Raw genomic sequence first — 23,340 nt, 5'->3', positions numbered from 1 at the left:
GCCAACTTGGCTGTTTTCAGAATGCCAGCCCCCTATGGCCACCAGGCTGAATGAAGCCGTGGGGCCCAATTCTGGAGATAAATGCAAGTACCATGTCTGGGATATGCACCTATTATGCCACTTGACTGCCATTTTATAGCGCGTCTGGCTCATAAATCATATCTCTACAGTGTCACAGGGAACTGGCATATATGTACAGCTGTTGTAGTGGTCTATGTGCATGTAGTAAAGTGGCAACTACAGTAATTCTACAGCGTGAGGACCCCCAACTAGTAGCTCCCCATATCTCAGCTTCCAATACCTGGTCAAAGCCACATATATAGGATATCGTGATTATAAAAGGACCTGTCACCTCATCTGAAATGTTCATTCTAGTATATTCTAGCTTTATAAAATAATAATTTCCTCTGGTATTTCTCCTGGAAATGTGCAAATAAGCTGACAACTAGGCGTTACTATTTTCTTTTTCAATTGGATACTGTTACAGTATGTTAGAACCCTCTAAATCATTACTAACAGTGTCAGGTTGTTAAGGGACACACCCTATTGACAAGGATAATGGTATCACCTACTTGTCATTATATTTTTATAAGAATAGGAATGAAAGGAATCATAAATGTATGAAACAACATAGAACAGATGTTCCAGAATTGTTATGTATTTACTAAAATAGCCAGACCATGAGTGGAAAGGGTTCTTATTAAAGGGGTTCCCTAGAACACTCTTAGGAAAGGCCTCACTTTTTTTTCTTTTTTTAAAAATCCTTGAGGACAAACTGCATTACCAGGAAGAGCCAGGGACACAATCAGAAATGTTACAAGTATAGATACCATGTCTATGTTTGTGTGTTATGTATGTACATTTTACCTGATGAAGGTCCAGGGCTTATGGACCAAAACACGTTGCATGTTTTTTTACTGTCAAAAAACACATCTTAACCACACGAAAACAAAAAAACAGAAAGGGAGTCCGGGATTCCACTTCATGATAAACCCAAATGCCCTGGGCACAAAAACCCCTATATATACTTAACTTTTGATAATGTACAGTGGTCCCTCAAGTTACAATATTAATTGGTTCCAGGACGACCATTGTATGTTGAAACCATTGTATGTTGATATCATAACTCTATGGAAACCTGGTAATTGGTTCTGAAGCCACCAAAATGTCAGCCAAAAATAGGAAAAAAGTGAGGATTAAACAAAAATAAGTAGATAACTAATACAGATAAAGCAAATCCTTACATATAAAAGTAAGAAAGATCTGCTGGGAGCTGTAATCACTGTCTATGTAGAGAACAGGAGCTTCTTCAGGGTCCAGTACAGTACACATAGTGTCCCAAAAGAGTAACATGGAGCCGTCCTCACCTGGTGTCCAAAGGAGCAGGTAACCCTGGTACAGGTAAAGAGTAGTATAGAACATGTAATATCTCCCTGTACTGTAGGGGGCACTACCAGACAGCCAGTCAGTGCATACACTTCAGTAATACAGGTGTTTTACCAGTGAATGCCCATTCTGATTGGTTGGTTCTTCCAGCCATTGACATGTTTCACAGATCTGGACTGTCTGTAACATTATATGTTGAGTCTGGTTTCAAGTTACAATGGTCCAGAAAAGACCATTGTATGTAGAAAATATTATATGTTGAAACTATTGTAAGTTGAGGGATCACTGTATAAGTAAAAGTAAATCATAATTGAGAGAACTGTTAAAAGCCTGTGACACTGTCTGCTGCAAGAACAGGGGATACCTATCCACAACACTTTATCTCTAGTGGAGGCCAGTCTGGCTCACCACAACTAAGTGGAAGATTTTCCACTAGTATTATAGTCACAGAAGCAGTATACAGGCGTTTGTTAGGGGGCACTCGGATTGCCTCAATACCTGCTGATAACAGTTGTGGTGATCCAGATTTCCCCTAGCGATAGTGTTGTGGATAGGGATCCACTGTTCTAGCAGCAGACAGTGTCACAGGCTTTTAACAGTTCTCTTAATTATGGTTTACTTTTACTTATACACTAGTGCTGGGCGGTATGACCAAAAATGTGTATCGCGGTAGTATTGTAAGTTATGGTGGCTCCACAGTATTTAACGGAATTCCCCCCCCCCCCCCCCCCCGCCCAAATCATATGTGAACCGCGAGTGTTCCTTCTCTACCCATCACCCCCAAATCATATGTGACCCGCGAGCGCTCCTTCTCTACCCATCACCCCCAAATCATATGTGACCCGTGAGCGCTCCTTCACTATCCCCCCCCCCCCCAATCATATGTGACCCGTGAGCGCTCCTTCTCCCCCTCCCTCAATGAATTATCAGCTGCTGCGCTGTACTGTACTCTGTATTCCTGTGCCCGGGCTGAAAATATTAAAAGACAAATTTTAACTCACCTTATTCCTACGTTCCCCCGTTGCTCTGGTACCGGCCTAACGGTCCCCCACTGTGATCCTCTTGCTGCTTTGTGGGGATGGGAATGTCACAGAGCAGTCAGCCTATCACCGGCCGCAGCGATGTCCCGTCTCGACCGGTGATGGGCTGAGCCTATCACCGGCCGAGGTGGGACATCGCTGCGTCCGGTCATAGGCTGACTGCTCTGTGACGTCCCATCCCCAGGAAGAGCGTGAGGCTGTTACCGAAGCAACGGGGGAACGTAGGTGAAGGCGAGTGAAAGTTTTTTTTTTTTATATCTGCAGCCTGGGCACAGGAACACAGAGTACAGTACAGTGCAGCAGCTGATAATTCATTGGGGGAGGGGAGAAGGAGTGATCGCGGGTCTCATATGATGGGGGGGGGGGTAGAGAAGGAGCGCTCGAGGGTCACATATGATTGGGGGGGTAGAGAAGGAGCGCTCGCGGGTTACATATGATTAGATAACACAATAGCGGGAGAAAAGGAAAGTAGCCGTCAGGCATTGCTAAGGCAACAAATAGTACCAGTCCGTATGTTAGATTGTATCAACTGCCGAGTGTAGTAACGTGCTGCTGAAATGGACTCTGGGTAGTGTGGTTTCAATAGCAATAGACATGTATATGTGATCGTGGCAAACAGGAAGATCATAAGACTAAAATGAAGAGCACTCACCAAGTTAGATGTCCCAGGTAATGAAATCTTTTATTCCACGGAATATGATGCAGCTATTACAGGAACATAAGATCCATGGAGCAGGGAGTGAGAGCGGCCGCTCTCACACACAGGGGCACACCACAGGTGGCAACTAGTTTTGTGTCAGCTGACGTTTCTTCCGGCCAGGTGTGTGCCCGGCACACACCTGGCCGGAAGAAGCGTCAGCTGACGCGAAACTAGTTGCCACCTGTGGTGTGCCCCTGCGTCTGAGAGCGGCCGCTCTCACTCCCAGGCTAATACAATGGATATCTCTGGAACCAGACTGCAGATCTGGGTAAGTGATTGTAATCTAATTCACCCACACTAAAACCTGGTGTATTAGGTTTAGAGCCAGTGAAGAGTCCGTCATTTTCCCTTTAACAGAAGTCACAACAAAATTTTTAATTTTACGATGAAACTCCTATGGTGGAAAATCTCAATGAGCTCAGAATGTGCAATACTGCATCAGATCAGCACAGCACTAATAGTCTCTGCCCTCAATCGCTGGCATTCATCTCAACACGGATTTTATAATATTCAGGGAAACCTTAATTGTGTGAGCAATGGTGTTATGTGAGTTCATTGTTGGGAATACACTAAGGATCAGACTCAAGTGTCATGAATCCAAAGTATTTGTAAAGGTAGGCAGCTGCTTTTTGGGAGCAACAAGAGTAGGAAGGATGTGGGAAAACAATCTTCTAAATCAACCGGTGCAAAAAAGTTATACAGATTTGTAAATTACTTCTATTTAACCCCTAAAGGATGCGTTTTCATTTTTTCCTCATCACATTCTAAAAATCATAACGCTTTAAATTTTGCACCTAAAATTCCATATTATGGCTTATATTTTGTGCCACCAATTCTACTTTGCAGTGACATTAGTCATTTTACCAAAAAATCCACAGCGAAACGGAAAAAAAATTAATTGAGCAACAAAATTGAAGAAAAAATACCATTTTGTAAATTTTGGGGCTTCTGTTTCTACGCAGTGTATTTTTGGGTACAAACAACATCTTATTATTCTGTAGGTCCATACGGTTAAAATGATACCTACTTCTATAGGTTTGATTTTGTATTACTTCTAAAAAAAATCATTACTACATGCAGGAAAATTTATACTGACCCCTATAACTTTTTTTATTTTTCCGCATACGGGCCAATATGAGGGCTCATTTTTTATCGGTACAATTTTTATATTGATAGGACTTATTGATTGCTTTTTATTCATTTTTTCATGTTATAAAAAGTGACCAAAAATAAGCTATTTTGGACTTTGGAATTTTTTTGCGCATACGCCATTGACCGTGCGGTTTATTTAACAATATATTTTTATAGTTTGGACATTTCCGCTTGCGGCGATACCACATATGTTTATTTTTATTAACACAGGTTTTTTTTTTTTTTTTATGGGAAAATGGGGGCGATTCTTACTTCTATTAGGGAAGGGGTTAAATGATCTTTATTAAAAAAATTTTTTGCAGTGTTATAGCTCCCCTGGTAGCTATTTTACTGCATATACCGATCTCATACACACATCATTGCCATGCATTAACATGGCAAAGATCAGTGTAATCGGCGGTCTCAGGCTTGGAGCAATCAATCGCTGATCGGACACGACGGAGGTAGGTGAGGGGACCTCTGCTCGCATTCTAGCTGATTGGGTTAATAGCACGTCTAAAGGGTTAATAGCGCGCAGCACCACGATCGGTGCCGCACGCTATTAGCCCAGGGTCCCAACTGTAATTAGCCACCAGGACTGACCCGGTATGACCCCGTGTTTTATACCAGGACCGGACGCAGGGCGTACAGGTACGACCTGCGTCCTCAAGAGGCTAAAAATCCTAATCCTCCCAGTACTTATCAGCTATTGTATCCTGCACAGAAAGTTGTGTAGTTCTTTCCAGTCTGATCACAATGCTCTCTGCTGACACCTCAGGAACTGTCTAGAGCAGAAGAGGTTTGCTATGAGTATTTGCTCCTACACTGGACAGTTCTTGACATGGACAGAGGTGTCAGCATAGAGCACTGTGATCAGACTGGAAAGAACTAGACAACTTCCTCTGGAGCCTACAGCAGTTGATAAGTCCTGGAAGGGTTAAGATTTCTAAATAAAAGTAATTTACAAATCTGTTTAACTTTTTGGCACCAGTTGATTTAAAAAAAATGTTTTCCACTGGAGTACCCCTTTAATGGGGTTGATTTCTAGAATTAGAAAATCTTTTCTCCCAAAAACAGTGGATCACCTGTCTGCACTGGTTTAGCCTCTTTCATTGTAAAGGAGCTGAGTTGCACCAACCACCACCCATGGACATGTGTAGCTATGTTTCGGGAAGAAAACACATGTTTCTTTCTGATCCTAGACAACCACCTAAAAACTGGGGTTGCAATGTGATTTCCATGTCATTTGTTACTTGTGATAGTTGTACATAGGGCTTGGAGATATGGCCTTATGTTGAAATCTCAATGTTTTCCAAATTTAGGGTAGGGTCACACGTGTATTTTGCTGCATATTTGCTGTGTGTGTATTTTCCTAAACATTGATGTCAATGAGTATCAAAATATGTGGCCGATTTTGCTACCCTTTGATTTCATTGGGTAGAAAAATACACAGCAGCAAATATGCAGCAAAATATGGCACGTAAGACCGTACCCTTAGGATGATTCTCGATTTTAACCACTTAATGACCACTGACATGCCTCCTTACAACAGCTCGGCTCTAAGCCTTCACAATACGCGACACAAGATGGCTGTATCTTACAGTTGACATGTGTATGCCACCACCGCGATTGACTTCAACATCAATAGTGATTGCGGCTTGTAGAGGGTGACCTGAGAAGGGTCCAATCCACACCTCCGTGAAACGGCAGGGTGCTGATGCTCAGTTACCATAGCAGCCAGAAACCTTCTGAAGGCCTTTAAATGGGCACTATCATTAAAACTAATTTTTTGCTATTGCACTCCTGAACTAATCTTTCTAATGTACTTTGATTTAAAAAAAATAAAAATCAAAATTACGTTTTCTATGTTTTATTTGTGTTTAACTCCTTGGGGACGGAGCCCTTTATAACCCTAAGGACGGGAGCATTTTTTGCAATTCTGACCACTGTCACTTTAAGCATTAATAACTCTGGGATGCTTTTACTTTTCATTCTGATTCTGAGATTGTTTTTTCGTGACATATTCTACTTTATGTTAGTGGTAATTTTTTGTCGATACTTGCATCATTTCTTGGTGAAAACTTCCAAAATTTGATGAAAAAATTGAAAATTTAGCATTTTTCTAACTTTGAAGCTCTCTGCTTGTAAGTAAAATAAACATTCTAAATAAATAATATTTTGATTCACATATACAATATGTCTACTTTATGTTTGCATCATAAAGTTTACATGTTTTTACTTTTGGAAAACATCAGAGGGCTTAAAAGTTCAGAAGCAATTTTCCAATTTTTCACAAAATTTTCAAAATTGGAATTTTTTAGGGGCCAGTTCAGTTTTGAAGTAGATTTGAAGGGCCTTCATATTAGAAATACCCCATAAATGACCCCATTATAAAAACTGCACCCCTCAAAGTATTCAAAATGATATTCAGTAAGTGTGTTAACCCTTTAGGTGTTTCACAGGAATAGCAGCAAAGTGAAGGAGAAAATTCAAAAGCTTAATTTTTTACACTCGCATGTTCTTGTAGACCCAGTTTTTGAAATTTTACAAGGGGTAAAAGGATAAAAAGCCCCCAAAATTTGTAACCCAATTTCTCTCGAGTAAGGAAATACCTCATATGTGTATGTCAAGTGTTCGGCGGGCGCAGTAGAGGGCTCAGAAGGGAAGGAGCGACAATGGGATTTTGGAGAGTGAGTTTTGCTGAAATGTCGCATTTAGGAAGCCCCTGTGGTGCCAGAACAGCAAAAAAAAAAAAAAAAAAAAAAAAAAAAAAAAAAAAACACATGGCATACTATTTTGGAAACTACACCCCTCAAGGTACGTAACAAGGGGTCCGGTGAGCCTTAACACACCACAGGTGTTTGACGACTTTTCGTTAAATTCGGATGTGTAAATGAAAAAAAAAATATTTTCACTAAAGTGCAGGTTTTTTTCCCCAAATTTACCATTTCTACAAAGGGTAATAGGAGAATAATCCCCCCAAAATTTGTAACGCAATTTCTCCCGAGTACGGAGATACCCCATATGTGGCCCAAAACTGTTGCCTTGAAATACGACAGGGCTCTGAGTGAGAGAGCGCCATGCGCATTTGAGGCCTAAATTAGGAATTTGCAATAGGGGTGGACCCGGTTACAAGGATGGGGCTTGTCTCCACCAAAACCCTACAGCAGTGTTTCCCAAAGAGGGTGCCTCCAGCTGCTGCAAGACTCCCAGCCTGCCAGGACAGTCTATGGCTGTCCGGCAACACAGGGAGTTGTGGTTCTGCCACAGCTGGAGGCGGTTACAAGGATGGGGCTTGTCTCCACCAAAACCCTACAGCAGTGTTTCCCAAAGAGGGTGCCTCCAGCTGCTGCAAGCCTCCCAGCCTCCCAGGACAGTCTATGGCTGTCCGGCAACACTAGGAGTTGTATTTCTGCCACAGCTGGAGGCGCCGTTTAGGAAACACTGCCGTATGAGACGTTTTTCATTTTTATTGGGGGGGGGGGCGGGCGACGTGTAAGGGGGTGTATATGTAGTGTTTTACTTTTTATTATTTGTTAGTGTAGTGTACTGTTTTTAGGGTACATGCACACAGGCAGGGGTTCACAGTAAGTTTCCTTGAAGGAAACCCACTGTAAACCCGCCCGTGTGAATGTACCCTGTACATTCACATGGGGGGGGTGGGGGGCGCCCCAAGGGGGGGGGCACCCCAAACCTTCAGCTGTGGCAAAATGACAACTCCCAGAATGCACTGACAGACCGTACATGCTGGGAGTTGTAGTCTTGCAACAGCTGTAGACACATTGGTGGGGAACCACTGAGTTAGAAAACAGACTCTAGCTCAGTGATTCCAACCCATGTGCCTACAGCTGTTGCAAAACTACAATTCCCAGCATGCCCGTACAGTCAGGGATGCTGGGCGTGTAGTTCTGCAATATCTGGCCCTTCAGATGTTGCAGAACTACAACTCCCAGCATGCCTGGACAGTCTGGGCATGCTAGGAGTTGTAGTTATGCAACAACTGGGGAAGAACAGTGGTCTCCAAACTGTAGCCCTCCAAATGTTGCAAAACTACAACTCCAAGCATGCCCAGACTGTCCAGGCATGCTGGGAGTTTTAATTCTGCAACATCTGAAGGGCCAGATATTGCACAACTACACGCCCAGCATCCCTGACTGTCTGGGCATGCTGGGAGTTGTAGTTTTGCAACATCTGGAGGGCTACAGTTTGGAGACCACCATATAGTGGTCTCCAAACTGTGCCACTTCATGTTGTAAAACTACAACTCCCAGCATGCCCAGACAGTCAGTGCATGCTGGGAGTTGTAGTTTTGCAACATCTGGAGGACCACAGTTTAGAGACCACTACACAGTGGTCTCCAAACTGTGACCCTCCAGATGTTGCAAAACTACAACTCCCAGCATGCCCAGACAGCCTTTGGCTGTGTGGGCATGCTGGGAGTTGTAGTTTTGCAGCTTTTAGAAGGCCACAGTGAATATCACTTATCGCGATCTTCACTGCAGCCTTCTCAGCCGCACTTTCCGGCCGCCGCTCTTCCTCCTGCCGCTGCTCCGGGATGCCGCCGCCTCCGCAGGTCCGGGTAAGCCGGGCCATGTCCCCCCCCTCGCCGCCCGTGTTCCCCCCCGCTCTGTACCGACTTTGATCGGTGCGCAGAGCGGGGGGGGGAAATGAACTGTAACCCCCCGCCCCCCTCCTGCCATTGGTGGTCAGTCTGACCGACCAATGGCAGGGATTAGGAGGGGGTGGCAACATTGCCACCTCACTCCTATGCTTTAGGCTGGTCGGAGCTGTCTCTAACAGCTCCGATCAGTCTTATTTTCCGGGAGATCTGCGATTTGCTGCGATCGCCGATATGGGGGGGTCTCAGGACCCCCCTAGGCATTGCCACGGGATGCCTGCTGATAGATATCAGCAGGCATCCCGGTCCGATCACCGCCCGGCGAGCGGCAGTGATCGGAAATGCCGAGGGCGTATGGATACGGCCTCCGTCCTTAAGTGACGGGACGCGAGGGCGTATGCATATGCCCTTCGTCCCCAAGGAGTTAAAAAAAGCTGCCACTAGGTGTCTCCCTACTTGTCCAGAGCACATTTTCCCTCATCTTTTGCACAGACTTTGGACACCTGCTGGCCTTGCAGTATTCCAAAATCAGGAAATGCAGTTTGGAGTGCTGAGGGGGGGGGGGGGGGGGGGGGGTGGAGCCTTAGCCAATCATGGCTCATCTCAAACTGAACTGCTCTGGGCTGTGTGTAGCAGAGTGAGAGAGGAAGTTCTCCCCTGTATGGCTTCAGATGATGTCACGCCTGCTGATGTCACGCCTGCTGTGAATCTGACTGAGCAGAAAATACAGAGCAATATCAAGGTAGAAAACAAAAAAATTATAAAAATAAAGGCAGGGGGTGGTTTATCATGATGGGGGCAGAGAACTGGGAGGATTATAAAATGTAACAAGACCGTGAGAGAGACTCTTTAAGCCTGCCATGGGAGATCTTCGTGTACAGGCTGTCTCAGGTAGACTTAACGAAAAAATAAAATAATTTAACTGAGCAGTATTGATCAATTGATCAGTATAAACAATTTACTGATCCTAAAGATACTTCAAAAGTGTAAAAGGAAAAAGAAAAAAAATAATGTATCGAACCTGCATGGTGAACACCGTACATGAAAGACACATCCAGAAAAATGTAATAAAAAGCAATCAAAAAGTTTTATTGACTCCAAAATGGAATCAATAAAAGCTACAGATCATGGGGCAAAAAGAGAGCCCTCAAAAAGCTCTGTAGACAAAAAAAAAACAACAACTTAAGGTCAGAATATACATTTTTTTTCTGTTTTGCAGAATCTTTTATGGCAAAATAAAGGAGGTCTATAAAAAAGTACAATTGATTCCCTACAAAGAAAATAGCCCTTATATCACTCTGTATACAGAAAAATATCATAATTATGGCTCTTAGAATAAAAAATAAATAAAATTTTGTGCTAAAAATACTAATACACATTTATTTATTTTAACATAAGGTCCTTGCATGAACCAAAATTTCCTTATGAACAGATTCCCTTTACAGTGATTTTTTGCAGATGAAATTCCCCTTTTTGAATTCCGCAAGCAGAATTTCTCCAGCAGAAAATCTGCAAGCGGATTATGTTGCTACCCACAAAGTCAATACGTTCCTCTTGCAGATTTTCAGCTGTAGAAACTCGCTGCAGGTGTGCTACGTGTGACCCTACCCTAAAGGGGCAATACTATCCCAAACATTTATGGCATATTCACAGGAGAGGAAATGAAGGTGCCATAATTGGGAAGAGAGAGGGAAGATGGGAAGGCCTGGAAAAAAATATATTTTTTTTTCTTCCCCCCAAAGAAAGACGAGCCACATGCATTTCTGTCTCATAGATAATGTTCTCCCCATCATGGATAATGTTTTCCCCATCATGGATAATGTTCTCCCCATCATGGATAATGTTCTCTCCCATCATAGATAATGTTCTCTCCCATCATAGATAATGTTCTCTCCCATCATAGATAATGTTCTCTCCCATCATAGATAATGTTCTCTCCCATCATAGATAATGTTCTCTCCCATCATAGATAATGTTCTCTCCCATCATAGATAATGTTCTCTCCCATCATAGATAATGTTCTCTCCCATCATAGATAATGTTCTCTCCCATCATAGATAATGTTCTCTCCCATCATAGATAATGTTCTCTCCCATCATGGATAATGTTCTCCCCATCATGGATAATGTTCTCTCCCATCATAGATAATGTTCTCTCCCATCATAGATAATGTTCTCTCCCATCATAGATAATGTTCTCTCCCATCATAGATAATGTTCTCTCCCATCATGGATAATGTTCTCCCCATCATGGATAATGTTCTCTCCCATCATAGATAATGTTCTCCCCATCATAGATAATGTTCTCCCCATCATGGATAATGTTCTTTCCCATCACAATGTTCTCCCTCATCACAGATAATGTTCTTCTTCATCACAGATATGTGATGTTTTCCCCTATCACAGCTAATGTTTGCCTTTCTTCTTTGGGTAATCCAGTTCCCCTAAGTGTGCGTTCACACGGTCGTCTGTCTCCGGTTTTTTTTAAATCACGTTTTGGTTCCATTCTTGCAGGCTGTAAACGGATTAAAAACGGTTTTTAAAAATCCCATTCATGTCAATGGGATTTTTTCTACAATCCGTTTACATCTGTTTGTACCCGTCTGCACTCATTTCCGTTTTTTTGATGGCAGAAAAAACGGCACATGCAGTATTTTTTCTTCAGTCAAAAAAACAGAAGAAAAAAACGGATACAGTAAATTTAACATTGAAGTCTATGGAAAGCAAATGAGCCTTTAATGTCATCCATTTGCATCCGTTTTTTCAATCTGTTTTTTGATCCGTTTTTACTTCTGAGCATGCTCAGAACAAAAAAAAATTTTTTTTTTGTTTATTAACGGAACAATAACGGATCCAAACAGACACAAACTGATAACATCCGTTTGCATCAGTTATTGTCCGTTTTTTTAAAGTCCGTTTTTATTTTTGACGGGAGAAGGACGGGATGGGTCTAGACGGCCGTGTGGACGCAGCCTAACTCCTCCCAGGACCGCCCACCCAGAACACTATTAACAATTGATTAGTTAACAACCAATGGCCGTAGCCACCATAAATTGCCACATCACAGAACAATTATTGTGTTTTTTTATTGTCCTTTAAAAGGGGTACTCCGGTGGAACACAAAATGTTTTCAAATCACCTGGTGCCAGAAAGTTACACAGATTTGTAAATAACTTCTAGTTAAAAATGTTAATACTTCCAGTACTTATCAGAGAAAGTTGTGTATTTCCTTCCAGTCTAACCACAGTGCTCTCTGCTGACACCTGAGTTCCCCTGAGTTTTAACTTCATTTGCACCTGTAGTATTATGCCAGCAGGGTGTCATTGGCCATGATTATTATATAATGCACATCGCCTTTCATTCATTTGGGTGCATCTTTGCCATGTAGTTCGGCTGTGCAGTGTTGCTTAAAGGGGTACTCCGCCCCTAGACATCTTATCCCCTATACAAAGGATAGGGGATAAGATGTCAGATCGCCGGGGTCCCGCTGCTGGTGATCCCCGCTGCGGCACTGTGCTATCATTACAGCAGAGAGCGAGATCGCTCTGCATGTAATGACGGGCAATACGGGGGCCGGAGCATCGTTACGTCACGGCTCCGCCCCTCGTGACGTCATGGCCCGCCCCCGTCAATACAAGTCTATGGGAGGGGGCGTGGCGGTCGTCACGCCCCCTGCCATAGACTTGCATTAAGGTGACGGGCCGTGATGTCATGAGGGGCGGAGCCATGACGTCACGCTGCTCCGGCCCCTGTATCGCCCGTCATTACGCACAGAGCGAACTCACTCTGTGCAGTAATGATGGCGGGGTGCCGCAGCGGCGATCCCCGGGGTCCCCAGCAGCGGGACCCCGTCGATCTGACATCTTATCCCCTATCCTTTGTATAGGGGATAAGATGCCAGGGGCGTAGTACCCCTTTAAGGAGGTTCTGGCACTTGTTCAATAATATTGGAATCTGTGAAGTTTATCGTCTAAAAGATAGAACTTCCCCATGGTCCACCTTTTTAACCTTCCTAAGGTATTATAGGCTTGATGTCATAGTGGCAGATCCAGCCTTTGGCATGGCACTATTGAATGCGGTATTATCTTATCTACCCAATCCTAAGAAGATTCTACAGTTGCAAGAAAAAGTATGTGAACCCTTTGGAATTATATGGATTTCTGCACAAATTGGTCATAAAATGTGATCTGATCTTCATCTAATTCACAACAATAGACAATCGACAATCAGTGTCTGCTTAAACTAATAACACACAAATAATTAAATGTTACCATGTTTTTATTGAACACACCATGTAAACATTCACAGTGCAGGTGGAAAAAAAGTATGTGAACCCTTGGATTTAATAACTGGTTGAACCTCCTTTGGCAGCAATAACTTCAACCAAACATTTCCTGTAGTTGCAGATCAGACGTGCACAACAGTCAGGAGTTATTCTTGACAGAACACTTTCAGTTCAGCAATATTTTTGGGATGTCTGGTGTGAATCGCTTTCTTGAGGTCATGCCACAGCATCTCAATCAGTTATCAAAAATACAAAAGGCACTGATAGTAACCTAGGCCATATAACAATACACTCTCAGAAAAGGAGGCAAACTAGGTACCGTATATACTCGAGTATAAGCCGACCCGAGTATAAGCCGAGGCCCCTAATTTCAACCCAAAATCCCAGGAAAAGTTATTGACTCGAGTATAAGCCTAGGGTGGGAAATACATCATCCCTCCTGTCATCATCCAGACCCCCGTCATTAACATCCTCATCATCACCGCCTGTCATCATCCAGACCCTCATCATCATCACCTGTCATCATCCCACACCCCCCCCCCCTTCATCATCCCCTTATCATCCCACACCCCCCCTTCATCATCCCCTTGTCACTTCATCATCCCCTTATCATCCCACACCCCCCCTTCATCATCCCCTTGTCATCCCACACCCCCCCTTCATCATCCCCTTGTCATCATCCCCCCCCCCTTCATCATCCCCTTGTCATCATCCCACCCCCCCCCTTCATCATCCCCTTGTCATCATCCCCACCCCCCTTCATCCCCTTGTAATCATCCCACACCCCCTTCATCATCCCCTTGTCATCATCCCCACCACCCTTCATCATCCTCTTATCATCCCACACCCCCCCTTCATCATCCTCTTATCATCCGCCCTCAGTGGTCTTCAACCTGCGGACCTCCAGAGGTTTCAAAACTACAACTCCCAGCAAGCCCGGGCAGCCATCGGCTGTCCGGGCTTGCTGGGAGTTGTAGTTCTGAAACCTCCGGAGGTCCGCAGGTTGAAGACCACTGCGGCCTTCGACATCATCCAGCCCCCTCTCACTCCCTTTAGTTCTGTACAGTACTCACCTCCGCTCGGCGCTGGTCCGGTGCTGCAGGACTGTCCGGTGAGGAGGTCGTCCGGTGGGATAGTGGTTCCGGGCTGCTATCTTCACCGGGGGCGCCTCTTCTCCGCGCTTCGGGCCCGGGAATAGAGGCGTTGCCTGGACGATGACGCAGACGTACGTTGGTAATGAACGTACCTCTGCGTCGTTGTCAAGGCAATGTGACTATTCTGGGGCCGGGCCCGAAGCGCTTAGAAGAGGCCTCCCCGGTGAAGATAGCAGCCCGGAACCACTATCCCACCGGACGACCTCCTCACCGGACAGTCCTGCAGCACCGGACCAGCGCCGAGCGGAGGTGAGTACTGTACAGAACTAAAGGGGGTGAGAGGGGGCTGGATGATGTCGAAGGCCGCAGTGGTCTTCAACCTGCGGACCTCCGGAGGTTTCAAAACTACAACTCCCAGCAAGCCCGGACAGCCGATGGCTGCCCGGGCTTGCTGGGAGTTGTAGTTTTGAAACCTCTGGAGGTCCGCAGGTTGAAGACCACTGCGGGTGGAGAGTTTACTCGAGTATAAGCCGAGGGGGGTGTTTTCAGCACAAAAAATCGTGCTAAAAAACTCGGCTTATACTCGAGTATATACGGTATATGATGCAAAAAAATTAATCTTTATTAGACAGTCAATAATAAATTACAAGCTAAAATCACGAGAGGCATACTGTGGTGATCAGATAAACACATACTGAAAGGTGGGGTGAGACAGTCCCAAATAATGGTCGAGGGATCAGTTCAGAATTGCATATCACAATAATTGTATCTGTTCTTTAGGGTAACAAACTCCAAATGAATAAGTGACATTAACAGAATATGGGGAATGGAGGTTACAGTTGAACTGAAGTTAAATCAAGGGTTAAATGATAAGCAAGGGGAGACTGAAAGCAAAAGGCAGCATACATGTAATCAAAAGTACCAGTCATGCACCCTAAAGAGGAACATCTCACCTACTCTGAACGCGTTTTCGCTGCTTTCTTCATCTAGGGGAGAAGCAACCAGCGAAAATGCCCCCAGACGAAGCAACCAGCGAAAATGCGTTCGGGGTAGGTGAGATGTTCCTCTTTAGGATGCATGACTGGTACTTTTGATTACATGTATTCTGCCTTTTGCTTTCAGTCTCCCCTTGCTTATCATTTAAACCTTGATTTAACTTCAGTTTAACTGTAACCTCCATTCCCCATATTCTGTTAATGTCACTTATTCATTTGGAGTTTGTTACCCTAAAAAACAGATACAATTATTGTGATATGCAGTTCTGAACTGATCCCTCGACCATTATTTGGGACGGTCTCACCCCGCCTTTCAGTATGTGTTTATCTGATCACCACAGTATGCCTCTCGTGATTTTAGCTTGTAATTTTTTATTGACTGTCTAATAAAGATTGAATTTTTTTGCATCATATACCTAGTTTGCCTCCTTTTCTGAGAGAGCATCTCAATCAGGTTGAGGTTAGGACTCTGACTGGGCCAATCCAGAAGGTGTATTTTCTTCTGTTTAAGCCATTCTGTTGTTGATTTACTGGCAAGCAGGGCCAGACCTGAAAGCCCCCGACAAGTACGACGCACTCAGGGTGTATGGAGCAGGCTCCTGACTTGAGCCCGCTTCATACTCTGCAGCCCCCTGCTGTTTACAGTAGCTGCGGGCAACCGCTAATAGCCAGCATGTGGATCGTCTACCACCCCCCCCCCCCCCCCCCGCACACACACACACACAGCCCAATCACAGAGGGGGGGTGGACGATCCACTATAGAGGTAGCTGGAGGGCTTACCTCTGCTTCCCTGGTGTCTGTGGCTCTGTCACTGATAGATCCTGGCTGGACCAGGCTCTATCAATGGATCGAAGAGCACACAAATCAATGGAGTTCAATAGAGCTCTAATGATCTGTATGAGGAATCTAATGTTTCCTTCTAAAAGTCCCCTAAGGGACTAATAAAGTGTAAAAATAAATAAATAAATGTTTAATAAAAGTTTAAAAGACACACATTAACCCCTTCCATACTAAAAGTTCAAATCACCCCCTTTTCCTATATAAAAACATGTAAAACATAATAAAAATAAACATATTTGGTATCGCTGTGTGAAACTGTACGAGCTATTAAAATAGAACATTCTGTATCCCGTACGGTAAATTACGTAAATGTAAAAAAAAAAAAAAAATAAATAAGAAAAAACACAGAATTGCAATTTTTATAATATCCCAGAAAAAAAGTTAAAAGCGATTAATTCAGATCAATACCAAAATGGTACGGATACAAAAAACAGATTATGGGGGCGTGGTTTGGCCGCCGTGCTGAATGGCCGTATAGAAGAGGTGCTCCTGCTCAAGCGCCGGAGATATACCGGCTATAGATCTGCTAGCGACTCCTAACTTGCCCTAAAGGCTTCCTCAACCACTATGGCGACTTCGAGCAGAAAGCAGAACATCAAACCGAGCGGTACCCAACAGCTTTCTTACTTTTTCCGCTCCGGTGGCTCGGCCCGTAAGGCCTCCCAAGATGGCGCCGTGGAGCGCGCGCATCAGTCGCCTGCAGCCCGCACCGGCCTTCAGCGTACATCGAGTGGAGTGTCCCCTTCTGCCAAAGGGAGCCCCTATCAGTCCCTGCCTTCTACTCAAGTGCACCAGACCTTATCGTTTGAAGACCTAGACTCGTGGGACGACTCTGAGCCCCCGCTGTTGGTTGCCGGCTCTCCTGGAACACAAAGTCGCAAGAGCAGAGAAGAGGCTGGTCTCCTTTGCTGCAGCCCACAATGAACTACAAACCGCACATAATGAGCTGGATACCAAGGTAGACTCTCTGCATGTCAAAATAGTGGACTTTGAGGACCACAACCGACGTAATAACGTCAAATTCCGGGGTATATCAGAAAATGTACCGGGTTCACAATTGGTCCACTATGTGTACCACCTTACTAAGCAGCTGCTGCCAGATTTAGCGGACTTCGAGTACAGCATCCATCGGGCCCACAGGGTCCCGAAACCGCGGTCTCTCCCAGATGAAGTGCCGCGCGATGTGCTGGGGCGGTTTACGTTTTTTCGCACCAAGGACTTGCTCCTGCAATTTCCTAGACGCCACCCTACCTTGACGGAAGTGAAGATGTATGCCGACTTGTCGGCCGCGACCTTGCAGGCCAGGAGAAGCTTTGCACCTCTTACAGAGATGCTCCGCAACTTGGGAGTCCCATACCGTTGGGGCTTCCCGGCTAAGGTGCTAATCACTCATCAGGGCCAGGTTCAGCCTCTCCTCACGGCCTTGCGTGAATGGGGGTTGCTACCTGTAGCTACAGAGATAAGTGATCCCCAACCTCCCCCTCCTCGGGACCAGTCTTGATTCTTTTCTGGTTTGCTGTTCTGAAATGTGCCTACTAGTAGTCTCCAGGTGCTGGAGCACCCTTCTCTCATTCGTATTGTTGGTGCTTCTGTTACACCCCCCCCCCCCCCCACCCCCTGCCTCGGTGCTACTCCTTCATCTGATTGTTGGACCACCAGTGCTCACATTTGTTACCCTTTATTTACCTCCCCCCTTTTTTTTCGTATTCCTTCTTCCCACTGCCCTTTCTACCTCCTGTCCTGTCTTCGTCTAGTGTTTATAGTGTATTTCATCTGAATCGCACTGCATTCTACTGTTATATTGAGACTTTTTTTTCCTTTTATTTAGTGCCTTGCTGCCTAGAGCTCCCAGTTTTCCTCGACACGCCGAACAATAACGCCAGTCCATCCCCAGGGTTCACCGAAGAGTGCTTCAGGTCGGTATTTGTGATATCCCCGCCTGGACCCTTTGGATTTCCTCGGGTCTTTCCTTGGCCCCTTCCTACTCTACTCCCCCTATCTGCAGTGTGACATCCTCGTCTGTATCACTAGGTGATCAGTCAGGTTTTTAATCCTTCCTCCCCCGGTTGCTCCCTTATCCGATACTTTGTGACATCCTCATCTGTACCACTAGGTGGTCAGTCGGGTTTTTAATCTCCCTTACCATCTCCTGGGGAATCTTGCACAACTAGCTATGGGCCCTGTGGTTATGTCCCTAAATGTTAATGGCCTCAACAGTCCCCAAAAACGACATTTCCTGTGGCGTGAGGTGGAGAGGCGTGATGCAGCGATTGTATGCCTGCAGGAAACACATGTCTCTGCCATTAACCCTCCCCCCCCCCCCCCTCCGCTACCGGAGATTCCCAGTGATTCTCCACTCCTCCTATGCTACTAAGAAGAGGGGGGTCCTGGTCGCCTTTAGAGATGACATTGCTGTAACTCTCTCCCAACAGATTATAGACCCACGTAGCAGTTATATTATCATTGTGGGAACTGTTGATGGCAAGCCCTTCACTCTAGTTAACCTCTACGCCCCTAACAGTGGTCAGGGTCGTGTTCTGAAACTGCTCTTCAAGTTATTAAATTCCGTACGGGTGGGTGAGGTAATAGTGTGCGGTGACTTCAACTCTATCATTGACCCTACATTGGACCTCTCTGGGTCCTCCACACGCCGCTACTGTGACCTCCGCACTCTCCTCTCCTCCCATGACCTGTTTGACGTGTGGAGGATTCGACATGCTGCGTAGTGTGCATTTCCGATTGAATTCTACCCCTGATGTCACGGACACCTCCTTGTGGCTGGCCCACAAGGCGGTGATCCGTGGAGAGTTTATCCGATTGGGCTCCTTGCTCAAGAAAAAACGCACTGCTGCTATACGTGAGGCACTAGACGGGGTCGCTGTGTTGGAAGCCCTCCACAAGACTACACCCTCGTCTGACTTGTACTCCCAGCTCCTACATTCCCGCACCCACTTAAGCCAACTCTTCCTTTCTTAATATGAGAGGGATGCCCGTAGGTCTAAATTGCGTTTTTACACCCTAGATAATAAGCCCTCATCCTTACTGGCTAAACGCCTTAAACCCCTCAGAGCGAAATGTAGGATTGGCATTATAAAACACCCCTCCTCCGGCTCTACCCTCCGCTCCCCTAGAGATATTGCTAACGCGTTCCAGTCTTACTATTGTGACCTGTACAACTTACGCTCTGACCCCCAGACGGCCCAGCCGACTCAGGAAGCTATTGACTCCTTTCTTTCTTCTCTCGACCTACCTCGCCTGTCCGATTCTGCCCTTGACTCCCTTAATGCACCTGGTCCTGACGGTCTCCCTAACGAGTACTACAAGAGATTCAAAGATATCCTCCTCCCACATTTGCATGCTGTTTTTCAGGCCGCCATGTCCTCTGGCTCCTTCCCTCAGGAAATGCTCACCGCCCTCATCACAACTATTCACAAGCCCGGTAAACCTCCAGATCAAACGCCCAGCTACCGTCCCATCTCGCTCCTGAATGGCAACGTTAAACTCTATGCAAAAATTCTATCGTCCCGACTCCTACACTTTCTCCCCTCCTTAGTTGGACCCGACCAGGTGGGCTTCAGGCCCGGTCGACAGGCACCAGATAACACCAAACGCATGCTATCCCTCCTCCAACTTTGTGAACATCGTCGGACCCCCGCAGCCTTCCTTACTCTTGACGGCGAAAAGGTGCTCCATGCTTTTGGCTTTTCGGGCCCGATTTTGGATGCCATAGGCGCCTTGTACTCCAATCCGGCCGCAATGGTTTTTGCTGAGGGCTCGCTCTCAGCCCGATTCACCCTGTCGAATGGCAAGCGTCAGGGGTGCCCATTCTCGCCCCTTCTTTTCATTCTTTCTATTGAACCCCTGGCATGTGCTATACGGGCCACCCTGACATCCATGGTATCGACGTCGGAGGTCCCTCCCATAAACTTGCGTTACATTATCCTCACGTTGACTGATGTCCCCTCTTCTTTGCCAGCCCTATTTTCCCTACTACATCGGTTTAGTACCCTCTCATACTACAAACTTAACTCCTCCAAGTCCCAAATATTGCCTGTTAATCTCTCTCCATCCATTGTTGACTCTCTTAAACGACGTTTTGACCTCGACTGGCAGACGGAATCTGTGACCTACTTAGGCATACAACTGACATTCCCTTCTTCACGTACTTTTCTCACTAATTTCCCCCCTCTAGCTGCCTCTCTTTCTGCTTCTCTGCTATCACTCTCTAAACAGCTTCCTTCCTGGCTGGGACGTCTGGCGGCCTTTAAAATGCTCCTACTGCCGAAACTACTGTACTTGTTTAGAATGTTACCGATAGCCATCCCTAAGGCCTTTTTTGCCTCTTTGAACAGGTCGCTTTTCCGATTTGTTTGGGCGGACAAAAAAAATCCCCAGAAAGCTAATGACGACCCATGTTGCAGCTGGAGGTTTGGGCTTTTCTCATGTTGAAGACTATTATAGAGCCTGCGTTTTAGACCAGCTCCAGCATTGGTGGTCAAATACTCGGTCCAAGCTTTGGGTAGGGATTGAGGAGGCTTCTTCCTCTTTGATCTCCCTTAAGTCACGCCTTCTAGTGTTGGCTAATGGCCGTTCCCCCCTCAGCCCCCTCTTTCTTAACAGCGGTCAATATCTCTGACACCATATGGCGGAACTTCTTGAGGCAGTCCACCCGTAAACGTCAAGTCCCGCTGACAGAAATCCCTCTAGACTTCCTCTCTCACTATATGCCAGACTTGAACTTATCTCCCTGGCTCCAGAAAGGTATGACAGGGGTTGCGGACCTCTTTGATGACCGGCGTACCATACACTTCCCCTACCTTAGAGCGGAGCGAAATATAATCTGCCCCAAACTGACTTTTACAGGGTACTTCAGGTCAGGAGTTTGCTGACGCCAACCTTTCTACAGGACACACTTATTCCGCCACATATACTAGCCTTTTTGCAACAACCGTCTAACAGTAAAAAAGAGATTGCCCAATTTTATGACCTACTTAGCGACCGCACAGATAACGTGAGACAGCCCTTTATGGACAGATGGGAACAGGACTTGGGGGAATCGTTCACTACTGACCAATGGCTTCGTGCTTTGAGGGACTCACGCACACTGTTACACTCAACCAACCACAGAGAGGTGATTCTGAAGACCGTTTATAGATGGTACTTTACGCCTTCACGACTACACTCCCTTAATCCAACCTTTACTGACCTTTGCTGGAGAGCATGTGGCCATAGGGGGACTCTTCTCCATGTACTATGGGTTTGTCCAAAAATCCGGCCGCTCTGGCAGGGTATACAGCTCCTTCTACAGTCACTTCTGGGGGACCCATTTACCCTTCGACCCAGCTTAGCCTTATTGTTACTCAATATGGACCGATTACCAAGTAGTCATCGCTCTCCCATTGCACATATTCTCATGTCCACTAAACTACTTATCACCAGGAAATGGTGCTCTCCAGAAGTCCCCTCACTAGTCGAAGTGATCAATCTGGTGAACCTTACGGCTGGCTATGAGAGGTCCTTTGTGCTTACTAACTCCCATCATCCCTCCTTTCTAAAACGTTTAAGACGATGGCTTTCCCCTCCATTTATGTTCTGTGATACGGCTATATATGGTGTCTACGGCCATTGACTAATTATTTGTGTTTAGTTGGGTGGGAGGTCCTGGGAAATTTGTATAAAACTACTCCACTCTACTTTCAAGTTTTCGGAAAATATACATTTTTTTCTAGAAAAAAAAACTAAAATTTTAAAACAACTTTCCTGCACGTAATAACATATTTAAATCACTTCATTTATCAAAATGACTCCTTATTCTTGAAAAAAAATCCTAAAGTTTAGGCCTTACTTAACATAGGAAATGGGGGTGGGGCTTAGCTGGGGCTATGGACAGGACAGAGTCTAGGCTGTGTACTGTATATACTCGAGTATAAGCCGACCGGAATATAAGCCGAGGCCCCTAATTTCACCCCAAAAACCCAGGAAAAGTTAGTGACTCGACTATAAGCCTAGGGTGGGAAATACATCATCCCCCTGCCATCATCCAGACTAGGGATCGACCGATTATCGGCCGATAATCACGATTTTGGGCATTATCGGTATTGGCAATTACCTTGCCGATAAGCCGATAATGCCCCGCGACCGCCCCCCCAACCCGCCGCATCGCACCCCCCACCGTAGTGCTGGGCGGTATACCCGTATGGATTTTTGCCCATACCGCTATACCGGTCGGGCCCCTCCCCCACCCTTCGAGTCAATAAAAAAATATAAACTTACCCGTAATGGGGGTGGTCCAAGCCATCCATCCTTCCTTCCTGTAGTGTCCGGGCCGTTCCGGATGGAGGGTGCACCAGTCCGGGCTTTCCTTCTCCGGGGGTCCTCTTCTCCACTCCGGGCAGGCTTAGGCCTAGTACGCTGCATAGACGCCGCTACGCCGTGACGTCAGGGGCGTCACTGCGCAGCGGCGTCTATGCAGCGTACTAGGCCGGAGCCTGCCCGGAGTGGAGAAGATGACCCCCGGAGAAGGACAGCCCGGACCGGTGCACCCTCCACCCGGAATGCCTACCCCCCTTGCCTGCCCATTTTCCGACACTACCGAGTGTACAGCAGTAAAACTGCATTAGTTGGGAGAATGGGGTTTCAGCTGGGATGAGCTTGGATATAAGAGAATAACTAGAATAGGGGTGGCTATACATGGGATAATGGGTAATAATCCAGGTCATATGGCCTGCTAGGGGAGGGATTGCATTGTTATTGTACACAGACAGGGGGTAATGGAGCTAAATTACAAAAACTTAATTGCCCGTGATACTAAGTTTTATGCCTGTGCAGCTCAGTGGTCTGTTCTGTGCATCCCATACAGTGCAGGTAGTCTGTAAAATCGTCCCGTCTCCATCTGACATGGTCATTTTGCTCCTTAAACCATATTGCTTCCAGGCTAGATTGCAGCACCACTTCCGATTATATTCCTAAAAGATAAGTGTGTAGCATCTGCTCCCCCAGCCCGCCCCCATCTCCATAGACAGTAATGCAGCCCCCCAGGCTTGCACTTGCTAAGGCTCATTTGCTTTAGTGTATGTACGTTGTAGTTTAGTTGCTTGGAGTTTAGAATCATTGCATCCTTGCTGTGCAATCACTTGGCTGAGGGCAACACCAGTCTGAACAAAGAGAGAGCTGCAGTGTAAAGCATGGGGGAGGGGGCAGAACAATAGCTTGAGCACATTCACATCACTGGTCCTGCTTACAGGCATTGTA

The 23,340-nt window shown here is 45.8% G+C and overlaps 1 long non-coding RNA gene across 1 annotated transcript in view; it reads left to right on the top strand.

The window, feature by feature from the left end:
- The first annotated feature begins 17,915 nt into the window (after positions 1-17,915).
- LOC130276740 (uncharacterized) overlaps positions 17,916-23,340 on the top strand; it is a 62,967-nt gene continuing 57,542 nt past the window's right edge. Inside the window, exon 1 of the long non-coding RNA XR_008845230.1 lies at positions 17,916-18,005. This is a non-coding gene — a long non-coding RNA (uncharacterized LOC130276740). The remainder of the gene's footprint in view (positions 18,006-23,340) is intronic.

This window comes from Hyla sarda, chromosome 6 (genome assembly GCF_029499605.1).
Source record: "Hyla sarda isolate aHylSar1 chromosome 6, aHylSar1.hap1, whole genome shotgun sequence".
In the NCBI taxonomy this organism is placed as follows: Eukaryota; Metazoa; Chordata; class Amphibia; order Anura; family Hylidae; genus Hyla; species Hyla sarda.
This window is presented reverse-complemented; position numbering and strand designations above follow the sequence as displayed.